Source organism: Bos indicus, chromosome 1, assembly GCF_029378745.1.
Source record: "Bos indicus isolate NIAB-ARS_2022 breed Sahiwal x Tharparkar chromosome 1, NIAB-ARS_B.indTharparkar_mat_pri_1.0, whole genome shotgun sequence".
NCBI lineage: Eukaryota > Metazoa > Chordata > Mammalia > Artiodactyla > Bovidae > Bos > Bos indicus.
The window spans coordinates 58,130,798-58,153,220 of NC_091760.1; the positions used below are offsets into that span (position 1 = coordinate 58,130,798).

The following is a 22,423-nucleotide window of genomic DNA, read 5'->3' on the forward strand; positions in this document are numbered from 1 at the left end:
ACAGTAAATTATTAAGATAGACTGTTTTGGCCAGTCAAAATTTCTAGTTTACTGGAAGCCAATTTGGTTCCTCCCTAGTCACAGAATAATGCCCTGGAGAGAGTTAGGAAGGTCAGAAATCCTGGCACAGAGGTGGATGTTTAGATCTTCTCCTAATTGAGCTAGGAAGACTTTGGAGGAAGATTCAGATAAGACAGAGCCTCAAATGTAGACAAGAGCCCAAAGATCAATCCAAACAGCATTTCTTGACCTTTCTGGCACCTTCCTTTCTCTTTACAGAACTCATGATCTCACATGATGACCATAAATACATTGGCTTTTGGGCCAAGGCAGCACAGTGCAATTTTGGAAGAAGGACCCTAAGGTAGCATTCTCCTCGATGGCAGTTTTTCACTTATTTGCTCATCACTGCAAGAAAGAACTTAACCTCTGGCTGCCTCCCTTTACAGTATTACACAATCCATTCTTCACTGAGGGCCCAACCCTAGTTGCTGGTTGCTTAATTGGATGAAGAGAATTTTAAATATTGGACTTTAAATTTTTAAAAGGCTTATCTGTGTGGCTTAGTGTCATTTCCCTCTATGTAGGTAAATTCATTCCAAATGTGTTGATTTAACATGATGACTTTTACATGAAGTAATAGGATAAAGTCTTCAGCCACCTATCTTGCTCCTACTTAGTTCTCCTTGTTTTAGGAATAGGAAACCCAGTCCCCTGTTTCCCCTGGCTCTAAATAAACCCAGAGCAATCCCTGAAAGCTCCTCTGTGGGACATACCAAGACAGTGTCTCACACTCTGTGGAGTTCATCATGGAAACGAGACGTAGATTAGAAACATGTAGACCCTTCTCTGTGTCTGTCTTCCAGACACCCTGTGAGGGCTGGCAAAAGTGTTCTTATTCTCCAAATATTCACTGGCAATGAATTTGTGTAATAAAATTATGTTTGGGGTTCGTAGTTGGTTCTTTTAAATGAACATCTGTTATTCTCTTTCAGTCGAAAGTTTCTGAACACTGGGCAGGGCAACTTGGCTTCCTCCACCACCTCTGCAGAGTGACAAATGGAGCCTGTTGGCTGTCAGCTGCCTGTTGATTGGTTGACCAGTCATCATTGTCTCCCACAGCTGTTTTGCCTCTGAGAGGTTGGAGTGTGGGGAGGGAGGAAGTCAGGGTCAGCTTGTTCTGTGCATGTAGCCCATGGGAGTTCCAGGAGTAGGAATATTTCATTAAACTGCTCTGATCAGCCATTATTGGACAATGTGTGGGTGAAGCAGGCAGAGGACTTGTATTTTTTGGAATGGTGGGTCATAGCAGTTTTGTTTTCAGAGCAATTGTTTTTACCTCTTGGTGTCTCTCTTCCCTTTGTCTATGGTACAGATTTTAGATAATGTGACCTGTGCAAGGCAAATGAGAGATGTAATTACAGAGTGCTTTATTTTCACCAAACACATATGTGCTTTGGATCTACCTTATGAGTTCCAGAGTAGTCAGAAAAGGAAGCTTATTTTCTTTATGCTTCAGCACCAGCAAATATTGGGTTGGCCCAAAAGTTCATTCGGGTTTTTCCATTACATCTTATGGGAAACCTGAACGAATTTATTGGCCATTGGCCAACCCAATTCAAAAATACCTCAAGTTCCCCAGACCACTCCAACTGTGCTAGCTTCAGGACTCTGGCTTTCTTTTTTTTTTTTTTTTCTTCCAATTTTATTTTATTTTTAAACTTTACATAATTGTATTAGTTTTGCCAAATATCAAAATGAATCCTCCACAGGTATACATGCGCTCCCCATCCCGAACCCTCCTCCCTCCTCCCTCCCCATACCATCCCTCTGGGCCGTCCCAGTGCACCAGCCCCAAGCATCCAGCATCATGCATCGAACCTGGACTGGCAACTCGTTTCCTACATGATATTTTATATGTTTCATTGCCATTCTCCCAAATCTTCCCACCCTCTCCCTCTCCCACAGAGTCCATAAGACTGTTCTATACATCAGTGTCTCTTTAGCTGTCTCGTACACCAGGTTATTGTTACCATCTTTCTAAATTCCATATATATGCGTTAGTATACTGTATTTATGTTTTTCCTTCTGGCTTACTTCACTCTGTACAATAGGCTCCAGTTTCATCCACCTCATTAGAACTGATTCAAATGTATTCTTTTTAATGGCTGAGTAATACTCCATTGTGTATATGTACCACAGCTTTCCTATCCATTCATCCGCTGATGGACATCTAGGTTGCTTCCATGTCTTGGCTATTATAAACAGTGCTGCGATGAACATTGGGGTACACGTGTCTCTTTCCCTTCTGGTTTCCTCAGTGTGTATGCCCAGCAGTGGGATTGCTGGATCATAAGGCAGTTCTATTTCCAGTTTTTTAAGGAATCTCCACACTGTTCTCCAAAGTGGCTGTACTAGTTTGCATTCCCACCAACAGTGTAAGAGGTAGCCAAAGCGATCTTGAGAAAGAAGAATGGAACTGGAGGAATCAACCTACCTGACTTCAGGCTCTACTACAAAGCCACAGTTATCAAGACAGTATGGTACTGGCACAAAGACAGAAATATTGATCAATGGAATAAAATAGAAAGCCCAGAGATAAATCCACGCACATATGGACACCTTATCTTCGACAAAGGAGGCAAGAATATACAATGGATTAAAGACAATCTCTTTAACAAGTGGTGCTGGGAAATCTGGTCAACCACTTGTAAAAGAATGAAACTGGACCACTTTCTAACACCATACACAAAAATAAACTCAAAAAGGACTCTGGCTTTCAAGAGGACCAACAGAGAAGACCTCAAAAGCTGTTTCCCCAGAGCCTTAAGTAAAATCCTAGCAGCCGTGGTAAAGATCCATTTGATACACTGATGATGTTTCTCTCCCCTATGTCTATGGTACAGATTTTAGGTAATGTGGCCTGTGCTAAGTCAAATGAGAGATGTTATTACAAAGAGTGCTTCATTCGTATACATTTGACATACTGTTGTAGGATGATTACTCTTCCAACTCACAGCTCCAGTCATTTTACAGTCTTACTCAAACTCCGTTAATAGCTTGCAGCTGTCAACAATACAAGTCACACTCTTTCACCCTGCATTTAGAGTCTGCTAGGATCTGATCTCGGAGAAGGAAATGGCAACCCACTCCAGGACTCTTGCCTGGAAAATCCCATGGACGGAGGAGCCTGGTGGGCTGCAGTCCATGGGGTCGCTAAGGGTCCGACATAACTGAGAGACTTCACTTTCACTTTTCACTTTCCTGCATTGGAGAAGGAAATGGCAACCCACTCCAGTGTTCTTGCCTGGAGAATCCCAGGGATGGGGGAGCCTGGTGGGCTATCGTCTATGGGGTCTCAAAGAGTCAGACACGACTGAACTGACTTAGCAGCAGCAGCAGCAGGATCTGATCTCAAACTTTTTGTCCAATTTCTTCTTGCCAAGTACCGCCATTAGCACCTTCATTTTTTATATATAATTTTTTAAAATTATTTTTTATTGGAGTATAGTTAATTTACAATATTGTGTTAATTTTTCTTGTACAACAAAGTGAATCAGCTATATGTTTACATTTATCTCCTTTCTTTTGGGATTTCTTTCCCATTTAGGTCACCACAGAGCATTGAGTAGAGTTCCCTGTGCTATACAGTAGATTCTTACTAGTTATCTATTTTATACATAGTAGTGTATATATGTCAATCCAAATCTCCCAATTCATCCCATCCCCTCTTCTCCCCTTAGTATCCTTATCCATATGTTTGTTCTCCATGTCTGTCTCTATTTTTGTTTGGCAGATAAGATCACTTATACCATTTTTATGGATTCTGCATATATGCATGAATATACAATATTTGTTTTTCCCTTTCTGACCTACTTCATTCTGTATGACAGTCTCTGTTGCTGCTGCTGCTAAGTCTCTTCAGTCGTGTCCGACTCTGTGCGACCCCATAGACGGCAGCCCACCAGGTTTCCCCATCCCTGGGATTCTCCAGGCAAGAACACTGGAGTGGGTTGCCATTTCCTTCTCCAATGCAGGAAAGTGAAAAGTGAAAGTGAAGTCGCTCAGTCGTGTCCGACTCTTCGCAACCCCATGGACTGCAGCCTACCAGGCTCCTCTACCCATGGGATTTTCCAGGCAAGAGTACTGGAGTGGGTTGCCATTGCCTTCTCCCTGACAGTCTCTAGGTCCATCCATATCTCTGCAAATGGCACAATTTTATTCTTTTTTGGCTGAGTAATGTTCTACTGCACATATGTTCCACATCTTCTTTATTCATTCCTCTGTTGATGGACATTTAGGTTGCTTCCCTGTCCTGGTTATTGTAAATAGTGCTGCAATGAATACTGGGTGCATTATCTTTTTGAATTATGGTTTTCTCTAGTTATATGCCCAGGACTGGGATTGTTGAATCATATGGTAGGTCCATTTTTAGTTTTTTAAGACACTTCCATACTGTTCCCTGTAGCGCCTTCTTCAACCTAGTCAAAATGCACTACATACAGTTTCTTTGTTGCCCCTTGATGATCTCCTTCTATACTTTGTTTATTCTTCTGGCTGATCTCCTCAAGACCATGTGGCGCCTATCAAGTCCAAATGCACCTGCTGCACAGAGTCTTCCCAGCTGAGTCCACTTCTGCCTCTTCCAAATATCCAGTGACTCACCCTTCCCTCTCTCAAAGCTCCTTGAGTACTGTATGTCTGGACAACTGGCTCACAGTGCCCAGTTGTGCTACCTCCCTCCATAGGAGCAGGAAGAACATGCATCCAGCTATTCTTTCTACTTTCCCTAGGGCCTTGCAATTACTACATACTTGATCATTTTTAATTACAAATATAGCAATAGAGATTTGTAGAAAGCTTTAAAGTTTACTTAATTGATTCACTTTACAAAGTTGATTCACTTTACAAAGTTGATTCACTTAATTCATTGAATTCTTATAAGTGAAAGTAGAAAGCACAGGTGTTCCCTGTACTATAAATGAGAAGGGAAAGAGAATTAATTTTTAGTCAGAATTAACTTTTACCTATTTATCAAACTATTTATGACCTTCTTAATGTCTGCCTCTTCTGCCATATTTTTAAGCTCCATGAGAGCTGAATCATGACTGTTTTTCACTGTTGTATTTCCAATGCCTGACACATTGCTGGATATAGTGTAAAAGCTCATTGAACATAGCTGAATGAATGAATGAGTGATTATGAGACAAGCAGTGGGCTAAATGTTCTGTATGAACTATTTTACTCTCAGAGCAGGCATCATCTGTATCTCACAGGCAAGGAAATTAAGTCTCCAAGGCACACAGAGTTTATGTGTTAGCTAGAATTGAAACCCAGATCGAATGATTATAGATATTATGCATTTATCATCACACCATCAGCGACTTTAAGTTGTCTTTCTTCTGTTGTTGTCATTTTTTCCCCTTTAATTGTTTTATAATTCTATTTTTAAAAAATAATTTCAAGAATTACTTTAACTCTTAAACATTTAGCTCTGTTAATTACCAACAGTTACAAAATACTGGATAGTATATTAGTCACTATTGCAAAATTCAACAGTATCATTGAGGGTACATGACAGTGCATCCTTGAAAGGGAGGAAACAATTTTTTACAGATTTCTCTGCCTCTGTAGTTTCCTGCTTTTGAACTAAAAATGAAATATAATTAAATTCCTATCACAATTTATTTTCTCCTAAGTGATCTAGAGGAATATGCAGAGTTACATTTTGATAGTTGTCACTGAAGAAAGGAAATGAACATATAATGAGCAATCGCTTCATGCCAGGACTTTGTTTAGGTCAATTCTTGATGAGGTAAGTATTATTATCTCCTTTATTTTATGAAGAAAGACAGTATTGCTTTTATTTCTAAGCACAGTTTATTTTCATATCTATTCAAATAAAAGATTGAATTTATCATTGAATTGTCCAACTATCCTGCTTTCTCTCTGTTTAAAATTTGGTGAAAGATTTTCTTCTGATTAAACAACATTTTTCATACTTAAAGTCAAAAGAGGAAGCTTGAAATTTGTATTTTTTTCAGTCTTCTTTCATAGCGTTTTAATACTGTGGTTAAGTCGTTGGGCTCAAAATTTTGTGTTTGATTAACACAAGCATGCAGAAATGGAATTAAGTAATGTCTGATGATAACGATGATGACAATGATTTAATGTGTTTGTTTTCTTTTTGTCATAAGATCTACACATTTCTCTTTAACTTCTCAACATACATTTGAGAAGCCAAGTCTAAAACTACTTGCTTTGAAAGGTAAACTATTTCAGCATTATTTCTAAGAGAGAATTGAGTTTATTTATATTTTACAAATCTGTGTTAATCTACCTTTACTATCTAATTTGCATCTTTAATATTTAGTATGTGTCCCGAGTAAACCAGAATTGAAAGAGACACGTGTATCCCTCATTGCAGCACTGTTTACAATAGCCAGGACATGGAAGCAATCTAGATGTCCATCAGCAGACAAATGGATAAGAAAGCTGTGGTACATATACACAATGGAATATTACACAGCTATTAAAAATAATGCATTTGAATCAGTTCTAATGAGGTGGATGAAACTAGAGCCTATTATACAGAGTGAAGTAAGCCAGAAAGAAAAACACCAATACAGTATACTAACGCATATATATGGAATTTAGAAAGATGATAACAATGACCCTATATGTGAGACAGCAAAAGAGACACAGATGTAAAGAACAGTCTTTTGGACTCTGTGGGAGAAGGCAAGGATGGGATGATTTGAGAGAATAGCATTGAAACATGTATATTATCATATGAGAAATAGATCATCAGTCCAGATTCAATGTATGAGACAGGGTGCTCAGGGCTGGTGTACTGGGATGATCCAGAGGGATGGGATGGGGAGGGAGGTGGGAAGGGGGTTCAGGATGGGGAACATATGTACACCCATGGCTGATTCATGTCAATGTATGGCAAAAACCACTACAATATTGTAAAGTAATTAGCTTCCAATTAAAATAAATTAATTAATTTAAAAATATTTAGTATGTGTCTTTAGTCACAGAAACTAAATGTGTTCTGCTCTGCTTTTGTGCAGACCTTAATTACTAAACTGCTGGTAAGCAGTTAGTTTTCACAAAGTATATTTGATCAAAAAACTATAAAGGCAAAGCTTTATTCTCTGACACCAGTCCCATGAGCCTGGTTGGCTTCCACAGCATGTTCTTATCATCGTGATACGGATTTAAGAAAACTTTTAGAAACATGGCAGATTAGCAACATCTAATCATTCCTGGATGGAGCCTACTCTCAAAGGCAATCCAAAACTGACATTACAGAGAATCTTTTGTAGAAATTTCTATTTTCATGGTTATTCTTGCAGTGCAAAATGTTTATATGAACTGAAATTCTTCAAAGTGACTGTTGAAAGGATATCATCTCATGTCTTCTTACTGATGTCTTCATGGTCTCACCTCAAATTTATGGACCTTTTATATTCAGGGATCCTTGAAAGAAACATCTGCAAAGGGAATTTGGGACATTGAAACGCCAACTGTAAAAAAATTAAAATGTACCTTCTAAACAGAGTTTTCTAAATGATTGCCTTAATTAAATAGAAACAAACGTTCCTTTTCTGATGGTAGGAAAGTAATCTTTTCTTTGATGGGCCCCTATATCTGCACACATAACTGCAGAGCTCCAGGTCAGTTCTGCAGAGTTCCCAGGTTCAGAGTGGTAAACATCCTTCAAGAACAATAAGGGAAGGGAAGGTCCTTGCAAGTGCCTCTAGAGCCCTGTCCATCATCTTGCTGTCTCTGCCTGCATGTGATGAGCACCATTTCCCTTCCTTACTGTAGTCTTTAGGACCACTCAGGATTTATAACTGTCATACACTTAGATGTTAACTGTCATTTCTTGGCCATCAAGTTTAATGTCGTTCCACTTCAGTTGCCTGGTTCTGGTCTTTGTAGAGTTCTGACCTACTTTGTCCTTACTGCCTATTTGTAAACTTCTGTAGTCCCCCATTTCCACTGGAATTTCCCACTGTAATAGCTACTTAATGCCTCCTCCCACTCAAAGCGGGTATAACCCAAGGTGACTGACCCAGAGGAAGTTCATCCTTCAGTTTTGACAAGATATACCCAGTGAGTGTGAGTCTTCCCTGATGACTCAGTGGTAAAGAATGGAGATGTAGGTTCAGTCCCTGGGTAGGGAAGATTCTCTGGAGAAGGAAATGGCAACCCACTCCAGTATTCTTGTCTGGGAAATCCCATGGATCAAAGAGCCTGGTGGGCTACAGTTCATGGCATTGAAAAAGAGTTGGACAAAACTTAGTGACTAAACAACAGCACAGTGAGTGTGTATTATAATAAATGCAGATAATGATTTTTGAAGTTAGCAGTCGTCTAACTAGGACTTCCCTAGTGGCTTAGATGGTAAAGAATCTGCCTGCAATGCAGGAGACCTGGGCCAGCCTATACTGCTTATACATGTATTTTATTTTATTTTCCCTAGGACTCTACTTGGATGTGTTGTTGGACATGGGGGAAAGTAGGATTTGGACAGAGGATTTGACATTCATTGTAGCTGCAACCTGTAGGGATGATTCTCTAGAGAACCAGGTGGATGAGAAGCAATTCTTCCAGAAGTTGAAACAGTTCTAGATTACATGTTGAATTGTCTACCACTTTACCAAAGACACAGTAAAATACATAAATGTTATTTTTCTTCCTTAATTCTAAATGAATGTATGTGTGTATATGTCTGTGTGCGTGTATAATTCTGAGTATGTTAACAATTCTGATTTTCTCATAAAAACTAAATGAAATTTCAATTTTATTATTATTTTTTTACTTTAGTGATTAACCACAGGAAATCCTAAGGTCTGAGTCCCTGGGTCTGTGTTCAGTTTTAACTCTAGGTTCACCAGTTCTTTATTTCTAAAGGCAAATTCTCCAGTAACTGAGTCCTAGAAAGAAAAGTCTGTACACTTGAGACTAACACCCATTGTAAATCAACTATCCTCCAATAAAATTAAATATATATATATATGTATATTTGCAAAGTTGAAATAAAAGTGCTCACACAGTTGGAGCCAAAAATTCCTGTTTGGAAACAAATAGTATGACCATGCATGCGTGCTCACTTGTGTCCGACCCCAAGGACTGTAGGCCTCAAGGCTCCTCTCTCCATGAGATTCTCCAGGCGAGAACACTGGAGTGGGTTGCTGTTTCCTTCTCCAGGGGATCTTCCCAGCTGAGGGATCGAACCCGTGTCTCTTGTATCTCGTGCACTGGCAGGTGAATTCTTTACCAGGTAGGGTCAGAATGGGGTTTTTAAATATCATTTTTCCCCCACTGACTTCTTTTCAAATAAAATTTAAATTAATCAATATGCCATTGAGGCATTTTGAGGGCTTTCTGCTTCCTGGGGGGCTACAGGGCCAGACAAGACAGCTCAGCCTGGACCAAGGGAAGAAGCAGAGTGGGGGTACTGGCCACAAATTTTCTGATAGTCAGAGATGGTGACAGCTGGTCTGCGATGCTCAGACAGAAATATCTAGAACAATAATTTGATAAACCTGAAGATAGACTGTGTTGATTCATATCCAATTTATAACTTTAGGTGTACTCATGATTTTTCCTCATGATTTTCTAGGAAAAGAAATGATCACACAGTTTAATTGTCTTATTTTCTAGTTTTTCTTCAATGTTCTTTCTTAATTTTTTAAAAAGTATCTTAACCTTTAGCCACCTCCTAACTCTCTTCATTTTGAGATAATTTTGTCTTTTTCTTCCATTTCTTTCCTGAATTCAATCAATACTCATTTCATTTCTTTCTGACAGTTTTTTTTTTTCTTTTTTTGGTCCACTTTTGCTTTGAATTTTTAATTTTTGATTCATCCCAAATACTGGGAAGCAAAGCTTGCAGGAGACATCAGGGGGTGGGGATGGGGGACTTTGTCGGGTAGCTGTGGAAGCCAGGGCCACACAGAGAATATTTGCAAAGGCATTCAGTCAGGCACAAACCTGGCTTACCTGAGGAAAAGCACCGAAGCTACTACGGGTCTTCCAGGCGGTACAGTGGTAAAACACCCACCTGCCAATGCAAGAGACACAAGTTTGATCCCTGGATCAGGGAGAGTTTGGAGTAGGAAATGGCAAACCACTCCAGTATTCTTGCCTAGAAAATCCCATGGACAGAGGAGCCTGGCAGGCTGCAGTCCATGGGGTCGCAAAGAGTTGGACGCGACTGTGTAACTGAGCATGCACACACTGAAGCCAGCATGGGTGAAGCAAGGGAATAACACGATTATGCTTTTTAAATATTAAATGTTTTGTCTTCATAGCGACACTATGAGCAAGATAGGATTATTAGTTTCATGTTGCAGATAAGGAAGTGAGACAAAGAACCATTAAGTTATTCACCCAAAGACACACAGAAAATAGAGCCAGGGTTTGAATCTGTGTAATCTGTGGAAAGAGGAGGAGGAGGAGAAACAGGAGGTAAGGGGGTGCCCCACCATCGAAGGTCTTGCAGAGGACTTCTGGGACTCTGGTTTTTACTGTGAGTGAGGCGGGACACCATGGGAAGATTTCAGTCAATGGAGTAACATATTTTGATTTACATTGCAAAAGGATCTGCCTGGCTGACGGGTATAAAACAGACTGCAAACAATAGTGCCTGCTAAGAAACTGTTAAAATAAATATGGCTGAGGTTACTGGATCACCTGATAATCATGAAATCTGATTTTTTATGTAAAATCTATTTTTTTTAAAAAAGTTGACAACCAGTTTAGACCTTTCTGTACATTGTGACAGCTGATCTTAGGACATAACTGCTGACCTCTCTGCCCTGTACACACATCTCTGCTCTTGCAGGAGGGGCTCTGTGGCCTGTACCTGCTCTTTACTTGAAAAGGGATGTGCCACAAGTGAATCAGCTTAGTCATCGCTGAAGTGAGGGGGCGACCTAGCAAAGAAGAGGCATAGCGAAACTGTCCCCTGGGGGATTTCACTTCCCTTACAGTGTTTATTCTGCTCCCCCACGTCACCCTGGATGGACTGCCTGAGAGAGGCCCCGGTGCTTTCTCTTCCTCCTGGTCTACCCCTTGCCCTTCTACATGCAATCTCAGAGAGGGAGTGGCTGAGGCAACCCAGACTGGTGTTTGAGATCATCTCAGTTCTTTTTTTCCCACCTGTGGAGACTCAAGATCCTGAGTTACAAACTCCCCCCTCTGCCAGTGCTGCCTTCACATTGGTAACTATGTTTTGCCAGCCTACATGAGGTAGCTGTACAAAGCTTGTGGGGAGAGAAGCATGCAAAGATTTGTATTTCTACTTTTTTAATTGGAGTTTAGTTGCTTTACAATGTTGGGTTAGTTTCTGCTGTACAGCATGGCAAATCAACTTACGTATACATATATCCCCTCCTTGTCACCACAGAGCATGGAGTTCCCTGTGCTATATAGTAGGTTCTCATTAATTATCTATTTTATACATAGTAGCAGTGTACATATGTGAATCGAATCTCCCAGTTCAGCCCTCCCCCTTTGGTATCCATATGTTTGTTCTCCATGTCTGTGTCTTTATTTCTGCTTTGCAGATAGGTTCATCTGTACCGTTTTCCTAGATTCCACACATATATATATAATATACGATATTTGTTCTTCTCTTTCTGACTTCATTCTGTATGACAGTTTCTAGGTCCATCCATATCTCTGCAAATGGCACGATTTTGTGTTTGTTTTGGTCTGAGTAATATTCTATGGTATATATGTTCCACATCTTCTTTATCCATTCCTCTGTTGATGGATATTTAGGTTGCTTCCATATCCTGGTTATTGTAAACAGTGCTGCAATGGACATTGGGGTGCATGTATCTTTTGTAATTATGATTTTCTCTGTGTATATTTCCAGGAGTCAAATTGCTGGGTCATACAGTAGGTCTATTTGAGTTTTTAAGAAACCTCCATATTATTCACAGTAGGAGCCTTTTTATCTCCTCCAGACAGAATCATACAAACTAATGCAGATGAGCCCATTAGCCACTAGGGTATAACCGGTATTGGTCTGAGAAGATCTCCGTGGGATTCCTGAGGGGTCTAAGAGCTGAGGTTCTATTTAGAAGGAAAGTCCTTGTCTGTTCTCCATGCATTTCTTTTTGATATGGTCACAAAACCTACACATAGATTCACCTTAGGAAGTCTGCCACGAGCTTGGAGACTTTATCTTCTCAGCAGCTGATGTGAGAGTTCCTAAGGTAGAAATGATGGGCTTTGATAGGCTTGTGAGGAGGCTGAAAGTCATGGTCTAGATTTTAAGTGGGCTTCCTAGGTGGCAATAGTGGTAAAGAACCCACCTGCCAATGCAGGAGACATAAGAGACACGAGTTAGGTCCCTGGAGGAGGGCATGGCAATTCACTCCGTATTCTTGCCTGGAGAATCCCATGGACAGAGGAGTCTAGTGGGTTATGGTCCATAATATGACATGATTGAAGCAACTTAGCACACACCATGCACAGGTTTTAAGTAGAGAAGGAAATTTTTAACAAGACTGGGACCAAGTCCTATAGGACGAACATGAAGTGTGACAGGAGACTGGCTGGGGAAGGGGAGAGGGATTTAGAGAAGTTCGTGCTGCCTGAGGTGGAGGAATTGAGTAAATGCTGTGCACTGGAGGGTGAGCCCCTTTCCCACGAATTCCCAGATCTTCATGAAAACTAAAAACAAAATTCTGGCTATTCTTAGTGTGATAGAATTCTTGTGAGAACTGGTGAAGTGCCTTGAGCATCAGGGCTGGCCTGGGGCAGAAACAGTCAACGTGCACAACCCAGGGGAAGAGTCAAATTCTAGGCTAAGGTATTTGACACAGGCACTAATATGAGCCAGGTGGACCCTTGCAGGACAGCTGTGCAGACAGATCTGGATGCTTCCTGCACCTCATTCCATCCTTCTCCTTGGCTCCCTGGAGGTCTCTCTCCTAATCCTAATATTTCTATTTCAAGCCAGTAAGCTCAGTTCCCGGAGAAGACAATGGCACCCCACTCCAGTACTCTTGCCTGGAAAATCCCATGGACAGAGGAGCCTGGTAGGCTCCAGTCCACGAGGCTTCGAAGAGTTTGCTGCAATAGCAGCAAGCTCAGTTCCCAAATATTTGAGACTTTTTTCTGAGAGGTGGTCAAGCGTGAACATAGTGGAGAAGTTCAGTCTGGATTGAGATCCTGGCTTGGCTAGTTTCAGCAGCAAGTCCTTGTTGGAGTCTATCTATGCATCAGTTTCTCCAACTATAAAACATTATATTCAGATTACCAATCTCATAGGGATATTGGGAGTACTAAACAAGCTGACACATGTAAAGTGCTTAAAATTAGGCCTTGTTCATGGTAAGCCTTCACTAAAGTAGACCTGTTTATTATTACTTAATACTGGAAAGAAAAAGGTAGTTTAGCCACAATACCAAACTTTTATTTTTTTGATCACTGAAATTTCTTTGAAGTTTCAAACTAGTCATAATTGTTATTTAAAAATTTTTGATTTTGAGGTATAATTGACATGATAATCTGCACACATATAAAGTAGGCAATCTGATAAATTTTGAATATATATATGTATAATGTATGAGGTTATATACACCGATGAAACCATCATCAAAATCAAGAAAGCGGACATAAACATTCATCCCAAAAAGTTTCCTTGTGGTCCTTAATTAGTCTCCTTCCAAGCCTCCATGCTCTCCTCTACTCCCTGTTACCAATGAATAATTGCTTTTGTTGCTGTCACCACAGATATTTTTTTTTTTGCACTTTCAGAATTTTATATAAATAGAATCATGTGTGCTCTTTGGGTGTTTTCTTTCACTTAGAAGGATTATTTTAATATCCTTCCACGTTGCAGTATGTATTAGTAGTTCATTCCTCTTTATTGCTAAGTGGTGTTCTGTTGTATAGATACACCTTAATTTACCTATTCATCTGTGGCTAGAAAATTGGGTTGTTTCTAGGTTTCTACTACAAAATAGTTGCTATGAGTACATGCATGAACCTTTTGGTGTGAACCTTATGGTTTTTGTTTCTTTTATGTAAATACCTAAGAGGAGAAACAGCTAGATCATAAATACATTTTTACTTTTTAAGAAGCTGCTAAACTGCTTTCCAAAGTAGTTTTGTCAGTTTTATATTCCCATCAGCAGTTTCTCATCCATGTTATATATTGTCAGTCTTTTTCGTTTTAGTCCTTCTAATAGATGTATAGTGTTAGCTCATTGTGACTTTATTTGCATTTCCTTAATGACTAACAATGCTGAGTGCCTTATCATTTACATACTCATTATCTATCTTTTTTGATGAAGGGAAATGTCTGCTCAAGTACTTTGCCCATTTTTAAAAATTGGATAATTGGCTTTCATATTATTGATTTTTAAAAATTATTTATATATTCTGGATACAGTGATTTTTTCAGATACATGCTTTGCAAATATCTCAAGTCTGCAGCTTGACTTTTCATTCTCTTAACAGTGCTTTTTATTTTCTTTTATATTTAATGAAAAATAATTTTTTTTTCTTCCTTTGGCCATGCCCCATGGCATGTAGGATCTAGTTCCCTGACTAGGGATTAAACTCATGCCCACTCCTGCAGTGGAAGCTCAGATTCTTAACCACTGTACCACCAGGAAAGTTTCTTAATAGTGTTTTTAAAAGAGTAGAAATTTAAAATTTTTCATTAACCCCAATTAATTTGTTTTCTTTATAGATAGTGGTTTTGGTGTTGGACAGAAGAAAATTTTGCCTAACCAAAGTTTTATTTTATGTTTTATACAGTTTTATAGCTTTGATTTTACAGTTAGGTCTATGATCCATATTGAGTTAATTTTTCATATGTTATGAGACAGATCAGACTTCTTTTTTTTTGCATAAAGATATCCAATTATTACAGCATGGTTTGTTTTTATTTTGTAGCTTGTTAATACAGTTAATTATATTGATTGATTTTTGAATATTAAGTCAACACTACACTCATGGGATAAACACAACTTTCTCATATTATATTATCCCTTTTACATATTTTTGGATCATATAGCTAAATTTTTGTTTAGATTTTTTGTGTTTATATTCATGAGGGATGTTATTCTATAGTTTTCTTTTTTATCGTCTTTGTCTGGTTTTGGTATCCGAGTCATGCTGGTCTCATAGAATGAGTTGAGAGCAATTTCCTCCTCTTCTGTTTTTTTTCTTTTTTTGCAAGAGTTTGAGAAAGATTGGTTTTAATTTCTCTTTTAATATTTAGTAGAATTCACCACTGAAATCATTTGGTCCAGAGTTTTTCTTTGTTAAGAGTTTTAAAATTATTGACTCAATCTCCTGCTATAGATCTTTTCAAATTTTCTGTTTCTTCTTGAGTTAGTTTTGATAGTTTTTGACCCATTAGTTATTTAGGAGTATGTTGTTTTATTTTCACATATTTATGAATTCCCCAAATTTCCTGATATTGGGTTCTAATTTTATTTCATTGTGGTCAGAGAGTATATTTCGTATGATTGCAGTCGTTTAAAATGCAGTCATTTAAAATACAGCCTCCAAGGCAGGTTTAAGTGAAGGCTGCTGAGATCACCCTCTCGCCTTTGTCAAACTTTTCTCTTGGCCTATTTAGAGTTTCTTTAGATGCTAAGTTGGATTCTGCAGGCACCATGCAGCCAATGAGGCCTTGGCTCAACTTTCCTAACTGGGCTTCTTCCTGACTCAGTTCACCAATCATTTGATTGGGATAAAGATAGTTCAGTTCAATTCAGTTGCTCAGTCATGTCCGACTCTTTGCAACCCCATGGACTGCAGCACGCCAGGCCTCCCTGTCCATCACCAACACCCAGAGTTTACTCAAACTCATGTCCATTGAGTCAGTGATGCCATCCAACCATCTCATGCTCTGTCATCCCCTTCTCCTCCCACCTTCAATCTTTCTCAGCAACTGGGTCTTTTCAAGTGAGTCAGTTCTTCGTATCAGGTGTCCAAAGTATTGGAGTTTCAGCTTCAACATCAGTCCTTCCAATGAATATTCAGGACTGATTTCCTTTAGGATGGACTGGTTGGATCTCCTTGCAGTCCAAGGGACTCTCAAGAGTCTTCTCCAACACCAGAGTTCAAAAGCATCAATTCTTCAGCGCTCAGCTTTCTTTATAGTCCAACTCTCACATTCATACATGACTATTGGAAAAACCATAGCCTTGACTAGATGGACCTTTGTTGGCAAAGTAATGTCTCTGCTTTTTAATATGCTACCTAGATTGGTCATAACTTTCCTTCCAAGGAGTAAGTGTCTTTTAATTTCAAGGCTGGAATCACCACCTGCAGTGATTTTGAAGCCCCCCAAAAATAAAGTCTGACACTGTTTCCACTGTTTCCCCATCTATTTCCCATGAAGTGATGGGACCAGATGCCACAATCTTCGTTTTCTGAATGTTGAGTTTTAAGCCAACTTTTTCACTCTCCTCTTTCATTTTTATCAAGAGGCTCTTTAGTTCTTCTTCACTTTCTGCCATAAGGGTGATGTCATCTGTGTAACTGAGGTTATTGGTATTTCTCCCAGCAATCTTGATTCCAGCTTGTGCTTCATTCAGCCCAGCGTTTCTCATGATGTACTCTGCATATAAGTTAAATAAGCAGGGTGACAATATACAGCCTTGACGAACTCCTTCCCGATTTGGAACAAGTCTGTTGTTCCATGTCCAGTTCTAACTGTTGCCTCCTGACCTGCATACAGGTTTCTCAAAAGGCAGGTCAGGTGGTCTGGTATTTCCATCTCTTTAACAATTTTTCACAGTTAGTAGTGATCCACACAGTCAAAACCTTTGGCATAGTCAATGAAACAGAAATAAATGTTTTTCTGGAACTCTCTTGCTTTTTCAATGATCCAGCAGATGTTGGCAGTTTGATCTCTGGTTCTTCTGCCTTTTCTAAACCCAGCTTGAACATCTGGAAGTTCAGCATTCATGTATTGCTGAAGCCTGGCTTGGAGAATTTTGAGCAGTACTTTGCTAGTGTGTGAGATGTGTGCAATTGTGCAATAGTGCAATAGTTTGAGCATTCTTTGGCATTGCCTTTCTTTGGGATTGGAATGAAAACTGACCTTTTCCAGTCCTGTGGCCACTGCTGAGTTTTCTAAATTTGCTTGAATATTGAGTGCAGCACTTTTGCAGCATCATCTTTTAGGATTTGAAATAGTTCAACTGGAATTCCATCACCTCCACTAGCTTTGTTTATAGTGGTGCTTCCTAAGGCCAACCTGACTTTGCATTCCAGGATGTCTGGCTCTAGGTGAGTGATCATAACACCATGATTATCTGGGTCATGAAGATCTTTTTCGTATAGTTCTTCTGTGTATTCTTGCACCTCTTCTGCTTCTGTTAAGTCCATACCATTTCTGTCCTTTATTGAGCCCATCTTTGCATGAAATATTCCACTGGTATCTCTAATTTTCTTGAAGAGATCTCTAGTCTTTCCCATTCTTTTGTTTTTCTCTATTTCTTTGCAATGACCACTGAGGAAGGCTTTCTTATCTCTCCCTTCTATTCTTTGGAACTCTGCATTCAAATAGGTATATCTTTCCTTTTCTCCTTTGCTTTTTGCTTCTCTTCTTTTCACAGCTATTTGTAAGGCCTCCTCAGACAGCCATTTTGCCTTTTTGCATTTCTTTTTCTTGGGGATGGTCTTGATCCCTGTCTCCTGTACAATGTCATAAACCTCTGTCCATAGTTCATCAGGCACTCTGTCAGATCTAATCCCTTGAATCTATTTCTCACTTCCACTGTATAATCATAAGGGATTTGATTTAGGTCATACCTGAATGGTCTAGTGGTTTTCCCTACTTCTTCAATTTAAGTCTGAATTTAGTAATAAGGAGTTCATGATCTGAGCCACAATTGGCTCCTGATCTTGTTTTTGCTGAATCTATAGAGCTTCTCCATCTTTGGCTGCAAAGAATATAATCAATCTGATTTTGTTGTTGACCATCTGGTGATGTCCATGTGTAGGGTCTTCTCTTGTGTTGTTGAAAAAGGGTGTTTGCTATGACCAGTGCATTCTCTTGGCAAAACTCTATTAGCCTTTGCCCTGCTTCATTCTGTATTCCAAGGCCAAATTTGCCTGTTACCTCAGGTGTTTCTTGACTTCCTACTTTTGCATTCCAGTCCCCTATAATGAAAAAGACATGTTTTGGGGGTGTTAGTTCTAGAAGGTTTTGTAGGTCTTCATAGAACCATTTAACTTCAGCTTCTTCAGCATTACTGGTCGGGACGTAGACTTGGATCACTGTGATATTGAATGGTTTGCCTTGGAAACGAACAGAGATCATTCTGTCATTTTTGAGATTGCATCCAAGTACTGCATTTTGGACTCTTTTATTGACTATGGTGGTTACTCCATTTCTTCTAAGGGATTCTTGACCACAGTAGTAGATATAATGGTCATCTGGATTAAATTCACCTATTCTAGTCCATTTTAGTTCACTGATTCCTAAAATGTCAATGTTCATTCTTGCCATCTCCTGTTTGACCACTTCCAATTTGCCTTGATTCATGGACCTAACATTCCAGGTTCCTATACAATATTGCTCTTTACAGCATCAGACTTTGCTTCTATCACCAGTCACATCCACAACTGGGTGTTGTTTTTGCTTTGGCCTTGTCTCTTCATTCTTTCTGGAGTTATTTCTCCACTGATCTCCAGTAGCATATTGGACACCTACCGAAAATTCATCTTTCAGTGTCCTATCTTTTTTCCTTTTCATGCCGTTTAAGGGTTTCTCAAGGCAAAAATACTGAAGTGGTTTGCCTAAAGTTAGGAATGCCCTTATATCTCTGGTTGACAAAGCTAAAGAGTATTCCAATTCTAGGAACACTGATAAGTGGAAATGAATGTAAGGTTAAATTTATTAGGTTACTTTATAAGAGCTGTTTTACAAAATTCAAATGAACATTAGAATAGATGTGGTTGGATTTCTAATGGTGGGTTTTTTTTGTTACAAGTTTCATTTCCTTATCTAGAATCCAGCTACATGCACCCCTCCCCCCACTTACTGTGCTGAAATTAGAACAATAAAATTTTCCTTTCCCTCAAAAGTCTCAGTGAACTCCCCCAACTCCCCAATAATAGGGCTGTGGTGTTTCCTGGCTTCTGACAACCCATTAGGATGTTTCAGTGTTTTATCCTTCTTCTCTGAAGCTCTTAGATATGGAGTTCATAGAATAGTGTACTCAACTACTCTGAGGCAAGTATGTATCAGAGTCCATGATGGGCTTATTTATCTGAGGAAAGGTCTAAGCCAGTACAGTTGAGATCAAATTGAGCTCTGCAGATGGAAGGGAAGTGAATTAGGTAAATAGAACACATTGGCACCTAGAATCACCGGTAGGTTCTTCCACTGACATCCTGCTGTGTGATTATGGTCATATCAAAGAAACCCTTAGAGGCTTTGTTTTCACCAGTTAGAAACAGGAAAATTAAGCCCAGCTAGAAAGGATCTTGTGCTATTTGCCCCAAGTAAAAAGATTGCCATTTTTCTTTTGTTGTGTTCCTTTAGCCGCTGCCACCAAGAGAGGGTTTTGCTTTAGTTGTGAATATGTTTGACCCATAGTATTTCTCTGACTCAATGAACCAAGAACATAAATGTTTGATTAGAAGTTTAACTTCATATTAAATATCAAGTTAGGGGAATTAATGTCTAGTTACAAGCTATGCATAAGAAGGATTTGTTAAAAGAATAGGATTTCAAGGAAACACAAATCTTTATATTGACATATAGACTGTTGTATATTTTAAAGTCAACCTTTGCAGTTAGCATTTAATTCAATCGTTTAACTCTAGTTCAAACTCTGAGACATAAAAATAAAAGTCACCCCACTTCTTTTCTAGATTCAGAAAATCATATCCCAGACTGGGAAACAGATATAAATATGAATAAATAAATATACGCATACACATTGTGACTATGTCCTACATAGGACAAGATAATGACATAAGGTAAGAAATTGTAGATGCCATTTCAACCCCTTAATGCTTCTGAGTAAAATAAAAAGCTGTTCTTAACAAAAATGAAGAAGAGAAAATAAAAACTTTCTTGCCTGTGACCAAGAAGGTGAAGTTTTTATCACTGTAAGCCCTCCACTATCTTCTGTCCTTGAGGAGGACATAGTGCAGGTATCACAATGGCTAAAAGCGTTGGGTGAAAAAAAAATGCCCTCAAGTTAAGGACTGAAAACCACGAGGAGGCAGACAGCATCTGGAGGCAATCATTCTACAATGAGTAGATCCATACACTACCCACCCTTCTGCTTCCAAAGTCATCATATGGCTTGTGGTGTTTGTAACATCATACGAGCAAAAGAGAAAGGGAGAAGGGAGAAAGCCAATGTTCCTGCTCTCCTGTCTCTGCTCCATCACCAATTTTGATTGGAGGAAACTAAGCTCTAGCCATCATGAGAGCAGTGAGGCATTATCTCTCACCATCTCACTCACTACACAGTCTTAGTGGTAGTGTTAGTTGGTCTGTCATGTCTGACTCTGTGAGATCCCATGGACTGTAGCCTGCCAGGCTCCTCTGTCCATGGGATTCTCCAGAAAAGAATACTGGAGTGGGTTGCCCTTCTCTTCTCCAGAGGATCTTCCTGACCCAGGGGTTGAACCCCGGTCTCCTGCATTGCAGGCAGATTCTTTACTCTTTGAGCTACAGGGAAGACCTTAAGAAGTCTCTTAATCTGATTGAGTCTCAGCTTTTTTATTCACAAAACAAGATGATTGCCCAGGTGGTCCTAATGTTTGTCCAAGCTGTCAGACATGGAGATCCCAGAACTGGAAGCAATTACCATGAACATATGATGTAAAATATTAAGTAATAAATATAAAACAGAGACTATTAAAGTAGTCAGTAGGAAAAACAGTCACAACGTGAAACACGACATGAAACAAACGATCAAGATTTATTTTGTAACCTGGATGAGCTCAGCTAGCTAGCATCTATTTCCATTACAGCTTATTATCTTCACTTTGCAATACTAATCATCCTCTTGATTTGGTCAACTTAGTTATTAGTGATCTCAGAGACAGAAAACTTTCCTGGGGAGATTATTGTTCTATTTTTATGGATCCATGGCTGTTTTTATACTTAACTTTGGCCAGACACCAAAGAACATCTGGTATTTTATAAAATGTCACCTTTGAATAGAAATTTGGCAATCACGTGCTGAGTTCTGGAAAATGACATACTGTCTAACTAGAGTCCATGTGTGGGTTCCTGTAACAGATCTGAAAGGAAAGCGATTTGATTTGATCCACTCAGAAACCCCGACTGAGGGCTCTCCTCTATGATGACTTTTCTTACTAGTGGACATATGCTGCATTCCTTAGCACCATTTCAAACATAATTAACCAATGGATACCAACTGGTACATGGAGCAGCCTGCCAGGTGAGAGAGAAAGGATAAAGGGAGGGAGAACTGGATTCCAGAGCCGCAGAGTATCAGTGCAGGTTGGGACACTCTGGCTTAGTTCTTGTCACTCAAATATGAAGCATGGCCACCTAGATTAAAGGAAAGACATTACTGATGCTACTTTACCTGCTTTTACACTCTCTCTTTTTTTTTCTGGTGAAAGTGAAAGCTGTGCCTCAGATTGGAACTTGAATCATCGTCTTTTAATTATTAACAGAATCACTCACCTTGTGGCCAGACTTACTGAGGCTTGGGTTCTTTGCATCTCAGTGCAGAAAGAATTCAGTGAGAGACAAATAGGTTAAGAAGTGGATTTATTTAGAGAAATACACATTCCATAGACAGAATGAGATTCCTCTCAAAAGGCTAGAGCGGCCTTAGGGCGTAGGGGTCATCTTGGAAAGTGAGAGAAGCCAAGGGAGAAACACATTCCACAGAAGGCATCTCAGAAGGCAAGAGGCCCTGAAATACGGAGTGATTGTTTTTTATGAGCCAAGTAACTTTATAGGTTAATGAGTGGAAGGATTATTTCAACTATTTCAACGAAGTGGGGGGGAGGATAAATTTCCAAGAACTGAGTCACTGCCTACTTTTTGACCTTTGATGATTAGCATCAGAACTGTCACGGTGCTGGTGGGTGTGTCATTTAGATGCTAATTTATTATAATGAGCATATAATGAGGCTCAAGTTCTACTGGAAGGTGAATCTTCCACCATCTTGGACCTAGTTGGTTCTAGCCAGTTTATGTTGTATCCTCAAAAACTCTTATTCTTTTAGAGGTTGTGTGCCCTGTCCCCTTCCCTCCTGTTTCAAAAGCATTTGGAGTATCTTTAGCCTCTGGAGCTAGACTGCCTGAATTTAACTCTTTACCCTGCTCTTGCTCACTATGAAAGCTTGAGCAAGTTACTGATCCTCTCTGTGTCTTAATTATCTCATTTAAAAAATGGAAATAAACCCTGCAAGA

The 22,423-nt window shown here is 39.4% G+C and overlaps 1 long non-coding RNA gene across 1 annotated transcript; it reads left to right on the forward strand.

Annotated features, from left to right (window-relative positions):
• Positions 1 to 5,628: 5,628 nt before the first annotated feature.
• Positions 5,629 to 8,613, forward strand: LOC139178949 (uncharacterized). The gene is made up of 3 exons (XR_011563385.1): positions 5,629 to 5,815; positions 6,198 to 6,268; positions 8,495 to 8,613. It is a non-coding gene; the product is annotated as an uncharacterized lncRNA (long non-coding RNA).
• Positions 8,614 to 22,423: the final 13,810 nt, after the last annotated feature.